The sequence below is a fragment of the Vombatus ursinus genome, unplaced genomic scaffold (genome assembly GCF_900497805.2).
Source record: "Vombatus ursinus unplaced genomic scaffold, bare-nosed wombat genome assembly UNPS02014931.1, whole genome shotgun sequence".
Classification (NCBI taxonomy): domain Eukaryota; kingdom Metazoa; phylum Chordata; class Mammalia; order Diprotodontia; family Vombatidae; genus Vombatus; species Vombatus ursinus.
This window is the reverse complement of record NW_020954709.1, coordinates 295,653-306,760: the sequence shown is the minus strand read 5'-3', so window position 1 is coordinate 306,760 and position 11,108 is coordinate 295,653. Positions and strand designations below refer to the sequence as shown.

At 35.3% G+C, this 11,108-nt stretch overlaps 1 protein-coding gene across 2 annotated transcripts in view; it reads right to left on the bottom strand.

The window, feature by feature from the left end:
- The window catches only part of LOC114029385 (DBH-like monooxygenase protein 1), a 113,520-nt gene that overhangs the window by 5,067 nt on the left and 97,345 nt on the right, over positions 1–11,108 (bottom strand). The window lies entirely within an intron of this gene.

Genomic DNA, 11,108 nt, shown 5'->3' with positions numbered 1-11,108 from the left:
ATCTATCTATCTATCTATCTATCTATCTATCTATCTATCTGTCTGTCTGTCTGTCATCTATCTCCATTTCTCATCTCTCTTTCTCCCTCTGTCTCTGTCTGTCCCTGTATTTATGTCTCTCTGTATCTATCTGTCTCTCTTTCTCTGTCTTTCTGTCTTTCTCTCCCATCTATGATATAGATCCTCAGGTCTCTCTGTATATTTTAGGAACATGAGTCACAGTTTTAATCCACCAGCTTTATTTTGTGGTGGTAATTTTCAATTACATGTAAAAATATTTTTAACATTTATTTAAAAATTGAGTTTCAAGTTCTCTTATCCCCTTCCCTCCCCCCTTTCTGAGATGGTAAGCAATTTGAAATAGCTTATACATGTGCAATCATGCAAAATATATTTCCATATTAGTCATGTTATGAAGCAAAACACAAATAAAACAGACAAAAAATAAAGTAAAAAATAGTATGCTTCATCTCTATTGACTCCATTAATTTTTTCTCTGGAAGTGGATAGTATTTTTCATTATGAGTTCTTTAGAATTGTATTGGATCATTGTGTTGCTCAGAATAGCTAAGTCATTCACAGTTGGTCATCATATAATATTGTTTTTACTGTATACAATTTTCTCCTGGTTCTGCTCACTTTTCACTTTGCATCAGTTCATGTAAGTTTTTCCAGGTTTTTCTGAAATCAGCCTGTTCATTATTTCTTATAATAATATAGTATTCAAAATCATATACCACAACTTGTTCATCCATTCCCCAACTGACAAACCTTCCTTCAATTTTCTATTGTTTGTCACAACAAAAAAAGCTGCCATAAATATGTTTGTACAAATAGGTCCTTTTTTCCCTTTTTTTTATCTCTATAGTATACAAACTTAGTAGTGGTATTTCTGAATCAAAGGAAATGCACAATTTTATAGCCCTTTGGGCTTAGTTCCAAATTGCTCTCCAGAATGGTTGGATAAGTTTACAATTTCATCAAATAGTATCAGTGTCCCAATTTTCCCAAGTACCTTCAAACATTTATCATTTTCCTTTTCTCTCATATTAGCCAATCTAGTAGGCATTAGGTACCTCAGAGTTATTTTAATTTGCATTTCTCTAATCAATGGTGATTTAAAGCATTTTTTCACATGACTATAGCTAGCTTTGATTTTTTCATCTGAAAACTGCCTGTTCATGTCCTTTGAACATTTGTCAATTGGGAAATAATTTGCATTGTTATAACTTTGATTCATTCCTCTATGTATTTGAGAAATGAGGCCTTTATCAAAGACAGCCTTCTGTTTTCCTAGAAAGTGTCTGAGGCTAGATTTGAACTCATGAAGATGAGTCTTTCTGATTCTAACACCAACACTCTATCCACTCACCTGTAAAATGAGCTGGAGAAGGAAATGGCAAATCACTCTAGCATCTTTGCAAAGAAAAACCCAAATGAGATCAAGAATCAGACATGATTGAAACTACCAAACAAACTAAAATACATGCTCTATCCTCCCAGTAGAATGTTAAGCTCCTTGAGAGCAGGGGCTATTTTTGTTTTTGACATTGCATTCCCAAAGCCTAAAAGATGTCTCATACAAAAACTCCTAATAAATGTCAGTGGGCAGCTAGGTGGTGTAATAGATAGAATGTTAGGCCTGGAATCAGGAAAACCTGAGTTCAAATATGACCTCAGACAACAACAACAATAATAACAAGTCAGTCAAAAACATTTATTAAGTACCTTCTATATCCAGACACTGTGGTAAGATCTTCAAATACAAAGAAAGGCAAAAGACAGTCCCTGCTTTGGAGGAGCTCATAGTCTACTGGAGAAGATAACATGTAATCAACTATATATAAAAAAGCGATATATAAATATATGTATGATAAATTAGAGATAATCAATAGAGGGAAGAAATAATTATTAGAAATAAGGAAGCCTGGGGAAGGCTTACTGTCAAAAGTGAGATATTAGCTGGAACTTGAAGGAAGGCAAAATGTACCATATCAGGAGGGAGAGTGTCCATGTATAGGGAATAGCTAGTGAAAATACCCAGAGTCAAGTCTTGCTCAAGAACAGCTAAGAGACCAGTGTCATTAAATTGTGTACATAGGGTAGGGATATAAGGAGTAAGAAGACTGGAAAATTGGAGAGGTACAGGTCCTGAGAGGCTTTGAATGCGAGAGAATTTTATATTTTATCCTAAAATGATAGGGAGCCACTGAAGTTCATTGAGAAGGGTAGGATGAGGCATGACTGGACCTGTACTTCAGGAAAATTCCTAAGACACAATGGAGGGTAGACTAGAAGGGAGAGAGACTTTTGTTAGGCAGACCAACCAGAAAGCTATTGCAATAGTCCAGGCATGAAGAGACGTTAGAAAGAGAGAAGGGTTTTAGGGAAAAGATAATTAAGTTCATTTTTGGACAAGTTGAGTTTAAGATACCTACAGGGCAGTTTGAAATGCAAGATTAGAGGTCAGGAGAGAGGTTTGGACTGAATAATTCAATTTGAGAATCATTAACAGAGACATTATAATTGATTCCATGGAAGTTGATGAGATCACCAAATGTTCAATGTTGTACTCAAAAATGCCTCTTGAACATAAAAAAAGTACTTTTCTTGACCATTCAAAGCAAAGGGCATGTCCCACATATACAATCACAATGGAATCTCAAACATAGTCAAGTTTGAAAATTTCTGATATGTTTGATCATGTTCCCAGACTCCAAGAAAATATCACTGTATTCTAGAAAGCATGAAGTCAATAATGTGCATGTGATTATGCTAGTGATAAACTATTACCTAACATATATATCCCATTTTTAAATCTAATTAATTTTTTGGTTTACCCAGATCAAATTCAAAGAGAGTCCTCTTTTAAAGTAAGAAACAGGCAGGATTTCGATGTGGAAACACTTCAGCATGATAGCGATTTACAATCTGACATGTGAATTAAATCCGTAAATGCAAGAAATTCTAATGATGTATTTTCATATGTCTATTTGTCCTCAGGAAAAAAATCTACTGATAAATAAGATCTTTCTTTACTCACTCATTAAATATGTATACACAGTCATCTGAGGCAATTTCTTTGTTTTCTTTGAATCATCACCTTATACTTCATTTGTTCATGTATCTTTTCTATGAGTCTGAAGATTATTTTTCCATCTGTATATTTTTGGTCCAGACCAGTGATTTTCTTAGTGTAGGGAACTTCCAGTGTAGAAATTCCCTCCAATGATATAGATTGGCAATTCATAAGCAAATTATAATCTTAGAATTGCCTGAGATATTGAGAGTTTAAGTGATTTGCAGAGCATTATAAGTTTGTCTTTGTAAATGGAACCACCTTAAAACAAGTACTGGATCCAAATCCAGCCTTCTGTCCAGAATGTAACTCTTCATCTATGTAATTGAACCTGTTAAAATAGCATTATTTCTTTGGGGAGATACAGAAAGGGAAAAGTGGTAAGTAATTTATGATATTATAATTTTTACCTTCAGGCTCATTTTTGTTTAATGAAAGTCCTCCCTTAGTTCCTCAAGCATATTTGATAAATGAATGAAGGGGAAGAAAGCATTTATTAAGTCCCTAATATGCACAAAGTACTGTGCTAAGTCTTTGGAATACTGCGAGAAAGGCAAGATAGTCACTGTTTTTAAGGCACTTGTATATTAATAGAGATAGAAAACACATTAGGAAGTTTTAGCTTCAAATCAAATGGAAAGACCTAGTGGCCCTCAAGGTGCACCAGTAAAGCAAATGGTAATCCATCCTCTTTAATGCTATTGCCATTTATTGAATTACTAGAATGACATCCTTGGCTGTTGAAAACTTTAGGATAAGGTAGCATAAAAATAAGGTAATAAAAATATAATATATACTATTATATTATATTAACATAATCAATTATTGTATAATCAATATAATTGACATTATATTAACAATATAATAAATGTAATAAAATGTTATATTAATATAATTAATTATTACATGATATAGTTGTTATGTGATTAATATCATATTATAATACATTTAATAAAAATAAAAATAATAAAAAACTCATCTCCAAGAAAAATCAAATCAAAATACAGGGTAATGACACATAACCTACATCATGATTGAATAAAAATTTTGTAATGGAATATAGATATGTAATTCATTGCTGATTCTATAACTTTAAAATTTATTTAAAATTAATATTGGTTTTAAAAAGGACTATTTCTATTGCATATACTTCTCTATTTTAAAATTTTTTAAAGCAAATTTGGGGTAGCTATTTTTTTAAAGAGCAATTTTTAAAATTATAATTCACTTTCAACAAGCTAAGGTAGTATATATTTTGGAAAAGGGAATCTAGCCTACATGCACAGGAAAATACTACAAGTGTCACAAAATCAAACTGCAAACTTTTAAAAACCACAAGAGGGCACTGGCATTGCTACCAGCAGACCTGGAGCATGGTTCCTATTGCTGAGTTTTTGTTCATTTTACTTTGTTTTGTTTGCCAGCAATATCCAATACAATGTCATCTTTTTTTCTAATTGCTCAAAACAATTCCATTTTTGAATCACCTGTTACATGTAAAAGGTTTAGGGGAGATCAGTCAATCCAGAAGTATTTATAATAGCAGCTCACATTTGAAGTGATATGGCATAGATGGGTGTGAATAAATTTAGCATCTTTTGCAATAGTAGTAAAGAAGTGGAAACAAAGTAGATGCCCATTGATTAGAGAATAGCTAAATAAGATGAGGTACAGGAATGTTATGGAATATTACTGTGTTGTAAGAAATGATGAATATGATGAACATAGAAATGAATTGGAAACTTGTATCAACAGATGCAAAGTGAAATAGAACCAGTAAAGCAATATATACAGTGGTTATAATGATGTAAAGGGAAGGAAAAACAACAAAACAACCAAAACTAAAGGCAGAGAAATTAAGATCATCAAACTTGGTCCTAAAGATGAGAGGAAACTCCCCTGCTTCATTATAGAAATGGAAGGACAATAGCTGCACATAATGTCACTTTTTCAATGTGCTGGTTATTTTGCTGAATGTTTCTTTTTCTTCTTTTTCTTTAGCTGTTATAAGAGATAGCTTTTGGGGAAGAGAAAGATGAATATGTTGAGAAATATATATATATAGAAACAAATGATATCATTAAAACATTTTAAAACCTTAAATTGTCATAGACATTTCAGCAGTTATTGAGTAAAACATAGGGTAAGGAGACTAAGTAGCTCCAGTCTGGGGGCAGGGGGGAGAAATCACTGTTGCCAGGAAATGATCTCATAATCTTTTGCTGGATTTGTCAGAATGCTACCTCTTTTTTAGTACCTATTAATCTTAAGTCTCATTTTTATTTATAAGTGTGTAATCAATCAAATCATTCCACCCTTCTTTAAGTAAGTTATGCTCATGTGCCTTCATCTGATGAGAACAATCAGTCAGAGGTATGGGCAAGGCCCAGGTATCAATTGGTCAATCATAGGCTTTAGACTAAGTGAAAAGTCCTGAACCAATTTAGAAGTGTTTTGAAGTCATGGGATGAAGTGAAATGATACCACTCAAGAAAGTATGCTCATATTGCTTGAGGGACTTTTCCCTACCCTGAAGGGCATGTATAAAAACAAGAAGATTGTTTGGAATTGAGATTCAAGTATTAGACAGCAAATCATTCCAGCCAAGTCCTTCTGAAAGAACAACTTGGGGGAGGGGAGAGATATAGATCCTCAGCCTCCTTCCCCTTCCCCCTCCCCTTTAGTTCTGAAGAGGAGCTTGGGAATATGAAAGGACCAGAGAATATGGATTTTTTTTAAATTAGGATCCTAGCAGTGTCCCTGGGAGGGCAGTGATTGGCAGCAATATCTGCACCAGGAGCCAAGGATAGGCCGGAAGCAACAACGAAAGGCAAATTCAAGGTTCTACAAAGAACCCAGAAGAAAAGCTGCACTGTCTCTAAGGGGAACATCTCGAGGACTCCAGCCAAAGGACTTCCACGAGCTGAGTTACCCCTTTGTCAATGTGATATCCAAGCTTAAGTCAACTTTGCCCTAGACTCAGTATCTATTGATCAGAGAGTATGTCATGACCTTTCCTTTTTTTGAGGGGGGGAGAGGGAGGTGTACCAACTGTTCTTACTAAATCACCTTAGTAAAATAACCCTTTCTAAAAGCTAATTAAGCCTGGCTAATTGATACTGACTGATAATCAATGTGGAGAATCACTCTAGAGGGACCTCATGGCCTATGATATTTGGAAGGCACCAGTAGAACTTGACTTTCAAGGTTAAGCCTAGAATACTCTGGAGACCTGACCTTCCAGTGGAGTTGGGGTTAGGAGCATAGATCCAGAGGATTTGTTACAAAAGACAAGACTTTGTTCCTCCTGAAAGTAATTCCAGGAATGAGAAAGCATATAGGATAAGAAGGGGTTACTTTTTTGAGGAAGAAGAGGAATCCTTCCTAGCTAGCTTAAAAGGTAGCTGTCTGATCCACCCAAGTTTAATGCAAGCCTAATCATAGACCATCATGACATGATTTCTAGTAGACTCTACTTTTAAACATTATCACTGACTTTGATTATAATGACTCACATTTCTATAGTGTTTTAATGTTTACAAAGCAATTTTCTTACAACAACCCTATAATGGGGCAATGCAAATATTATCATCCTCATTTGACAATTGAAGAAATTGAGACACAGACAAGTTGCCAAGAGTCACACAACTAGGGGAGGTAATGAGGTTCGTGGGAAAAAAATTGATAAAAAGTCATAGAACTTGTATTAAAATTTCTGTTCTGCCATTTACTTCTATGACTTTGAGCAAAACTCAGCCTCACTTGCCCTCAGTTTTCTCATTTGTAAAATTAGGGGGTTGGACTAGATGACCTCTAAGGTCTGTTCCAACTCTAAATCTATGATTATGTCAGTACCAAGGATTCAGACCTAGGTCTTTTGACTCCAAACTCATTGTTCTTTTCCCTCTATCAAAATGCCTTTGTAAGAGGAGATTTCTCCCTGGAGTTCTCTAGACATAGATATTGTATAGTGGGGGAAGGGAGGAAAGGATTATATGAACACATAAAATAAAAACATTTTTCTAAGCCCACCATCTGTTACATCATGTGATCACTGCAAGTTTTTGGTGTTCAGTGGAGCCTTGCCATATTTTCATAAGAAAGAAGTTATGTTTCCCTTCTTCCCTCCCACTTAATAGATAATGCAATTGAGATAGGAGCCAGTTGTCAGTTTTTTTTTAATCCCCCTCTAGCTGATCCTAGGTGAGTGGGAAATGTTCTTTAAAACAGAGCAACTAGTTTTAAATGAAACTAAAAACATAGAACAGCATTTTTTTTGCCACATTAGGTTACACAACATTCCTTTTTAATAGCTTATTTTTTTTAAATAGGGAGGGCCCTAAACCACACTAGCAGTGTTCCTTTGAGTTAGAAAAAGAAGAAAAAAATGGTCCATCTATTTTCTTTCCTTTAGATCTCTCAGCCAGCACCATATTGGTTTGGACTTTACCATCAATTATGTCACTGTGATGATGAAGTAAAACCCAATCTCTGATTTAGAGTCCTAATGTGTTTTTCAAAAGAGAGGCTCTTTTTTATTCATGCTTGGGAGGACTAAATAAATTTAGCCATGATGATGAATTGCTTGATGTGGGCAATGTCATTTCAAGACTGGCCTTGTACTGTGAGGCCCTTCCCACTTTCTTCCAAAGTCATCCAAAGACCAGTTTGCTCAATGCTACCTAAGTATCATATTTCTCAAGCAGAGTAACCTGAGAATTATTGATACTTTGGGACATTTGGACATGAACATGACTGTTCTGGGGAATGGGAACCAAATATATCTAGAGGTTCCAGATGGGTCAGGATCCAGAAGAAAATTGTGATGCCATAGAGCATGACACAAGAGAACCATCTTTTATCATATAGCTTTGCCTTTTCCTTTTGTTTTCAACAACAACAACAAAAAAAAATTCATTGTTTTGGAGAAGTTTGGGTACCCCTCCCCCTAAAAATTCAGTAAATACACATATTTGATGATAGTGAAAACTATCAATGGTCTAAATACAAGACCATGAGCTAGACCTGGAGAGCTAAATTACCAAGCATGATCTCCAGAGGGACACTAGGAGTTCTTAAATTTTTTTCTGTCCTGGACCCTTTTGACAATCTGGCTAAACCAATGGACCCCTTCTCAGAATGATATATTTAAATGCACAAAATAAAATGCATAGGATTACAAAGGAAACCAATTACATTGAAATAGTTATCAAAATATCAAAAAGAAAAAAAAGAAAGAAAGTTCATGGGTCCCAGATTAAGAAAAATTGCTGTAGTTGGAAAGTCAGAAGGTCTGGTTTTGAATCTTAGCTCTGCCACTTACCAGTTATACAACCTTTGGAAAATCATGAGTATAAGTTTTAAAATGGATATGATATTTACACAAGTAAGGATCAGTAAGGAGATGGTTGGTGCTGGCGTTAGGAAAATCTGTTGTGGTTATCAGCAAATCACTTAACCTCTCTCTCAGTAGTACCCTAGGAAACTCTCCGAGACCATGAGTTATAGAGGAATTGCCAGTCTGTATTCATGGAAACATAAACATAAGCTACTGTTTTCACTTTGTTTAATAGCTCCGTGCTTCTGATCATGGGATCCCTGTGTAATTACAAAGACTTTGCACATCAGACATCCTTGTTCACTTCCCAGTGGAGTACATCATTTACTGATGATAAGTTCATCAAAGAGAAAGAGATAACCAGGACATCAGAAGACAGTACAACAGAGGAGAGTCAAGACTCCAGTAGACAGTCTCTGAAGTCTGTTGAGAGGTGAAAGGAGAGGAAAGAAAGGAAGATAACAACTGAGGGCAGTTAATGTCTGCATTAGGGGGAGTAGGAATCTGCTAATTGCAGATCAAACACATGTGCAAATCAAAGCAAGCTGCTTCAGATCTCAGGGAAAACCCCAGAAAAAAAACCCAGGAAATCATAATAACAAGAAAGCTTTGCTCAGGAACCCTCAGCAAAAGAGCCTCGTGCAGTGAAAAGCCCCAGCATACAAGCAATTTGCCAAAGCCACTGGCTATGGGAGCTAACAAGAGTGACAGAGAACTGAGAATCTCAGTTTCAGCAAGTATGGAAAGGAGACAGGAATGATGTAGTGACCTGCAGGAATTGCAAGTGACAAGTGACAGTCATTAAATACAAAGTGCCGGATGGTTTTCCTGATAGGGTGAATGGGCTAACTTTGCTCTCCAGCCTATTAGGAATGAATAAATAACTGGTTACATGTAGGGAAGAAGTGATTCAAGGAGAATTCAAAGAGGAAAATGAATTCCTATAGGAGACTGTTGGGAGTCTGAGGGAAGGAGGATGTGTTACAGAGATGGAAGGATAGATAAAAGGACCACTGCACTGTGGGAGGTTCATTAGATTGTGAGCTCCTTGAAGTCAGGGACTGTCTTTTGACCTTTTTTTTGTATACATAGGGTTTAGCACAGTGCCAGGTACATTGCAAGTGCCTAATAAATACTTATTGAATGACATAATAGGTTTGAAGATCTTCCCATATATGATGAAGCCAAGCTCTCAGAGGAGAAAATAGTTTATGTTCAAAATGGATACACATGTATCATGAATATAAAAGGTAACAATTTAAAAGAAGATGAAATCAAGTATTTTTCACAAATATGGTTGTGAGATATGGGAGAAATCTTAATGAAACAAAGGATAAAAGAAATTAAAAAAAATTGAAATAGATATATACTTTTTTTTTGGTGAGACAATTGGGGTCAAGTGACTTGCCCAGAGTCACACAGCTAGTAAGTGTTATGTGTCTGAGGTCAGATTTGAACTCAGATCCTCCTGACTCCATGGCCAGTGCTCTATCCACTGTGCCACCTAGTCCCCAAAAAATACAATTTAAAAGCTTTTAAGTAATAAAGACCAAATTAGAAAGGAAAATGTAAAGTGGGAAAATATTTACATCAAACATTAATGATAAAAGTTGGATATCCAAAATATAGATGTATTTGATGTGAATATGTAACACTAAGAGTGATTCCTCAATAGACAAGTAGTCACAGAATATACAGTTTTCAAAAAAAAGATTTACAAATAAATGAACACAAGAAAACAAGCTCCGACTTGCTGATAGAAAAAAAAGAATTGCAAATTAAAACAATTTTGAGTTTTCATTTCCATGCAAATTAATAAAGATGAAAAATGATAGGTATAACATATGATCATATGACATATGATCATATGTTATATGACATAGGTATAGGTAATGATGTTTGAAGGGTTGTACAATGACAAGCACATTGATGGAACTGTGAAATCCGAACATTCTCACTTTTAATTTGGAATGATGCAAGGAAAGTGACTAAACTTTTCATACTCTTTGACCCATCAATTCCCCACTATTATAGGCAGTAAGGTGGTACAGTGGATAGAGTGCTGGACCTGGAGTCAGGAAGATGTAAATTCAAATCTAGCCTCAGATATTGATTAGCTATCTGATCCTGGGCAAGTAAGTCATTTAGCCTGTTTCCTTTACTGTAAAATGGGGATGATAGCACCTGCCTCCCAACATACTGGTAAGGATCAAAACAGATAATATTTGTAAAGTACTTAGGATAGTACTTGATGCACAGTAGGAGCTATGTAAATGCTAGCTATTATTATTAAGCCTTGGATATACTTTATATATGCTTAAATGTGTACATGTTCTTTCTCCCAACAGAATGTAAGCATCTTGAAGTCAGGCTGTTGCAGTGTTATCTTTGTATCACCAGTACCTAGCACAGTGTCTGACACATTGTATATGGTTAATTAATGCTTGTTGATTAACTTGGTCTTCCTCTCCCTAATGGTTTCTATGTAAATTTGCTAGCATTGCTGATAGCTATCAAGTTAACTCCCAATGAGCATAATATTAATGGTACCTTTCTTTATTCCATCTTCTTTACATGTCTTTATTTTTTTCTCTTTTTTCCCCCAATTTGCCCTTCCTTCTATCATACCCCCCCTCTCTTATCCCCTTTCCCCTTCTTTCCTGTAGGGTAAGATAGATTTCCATACTCAAT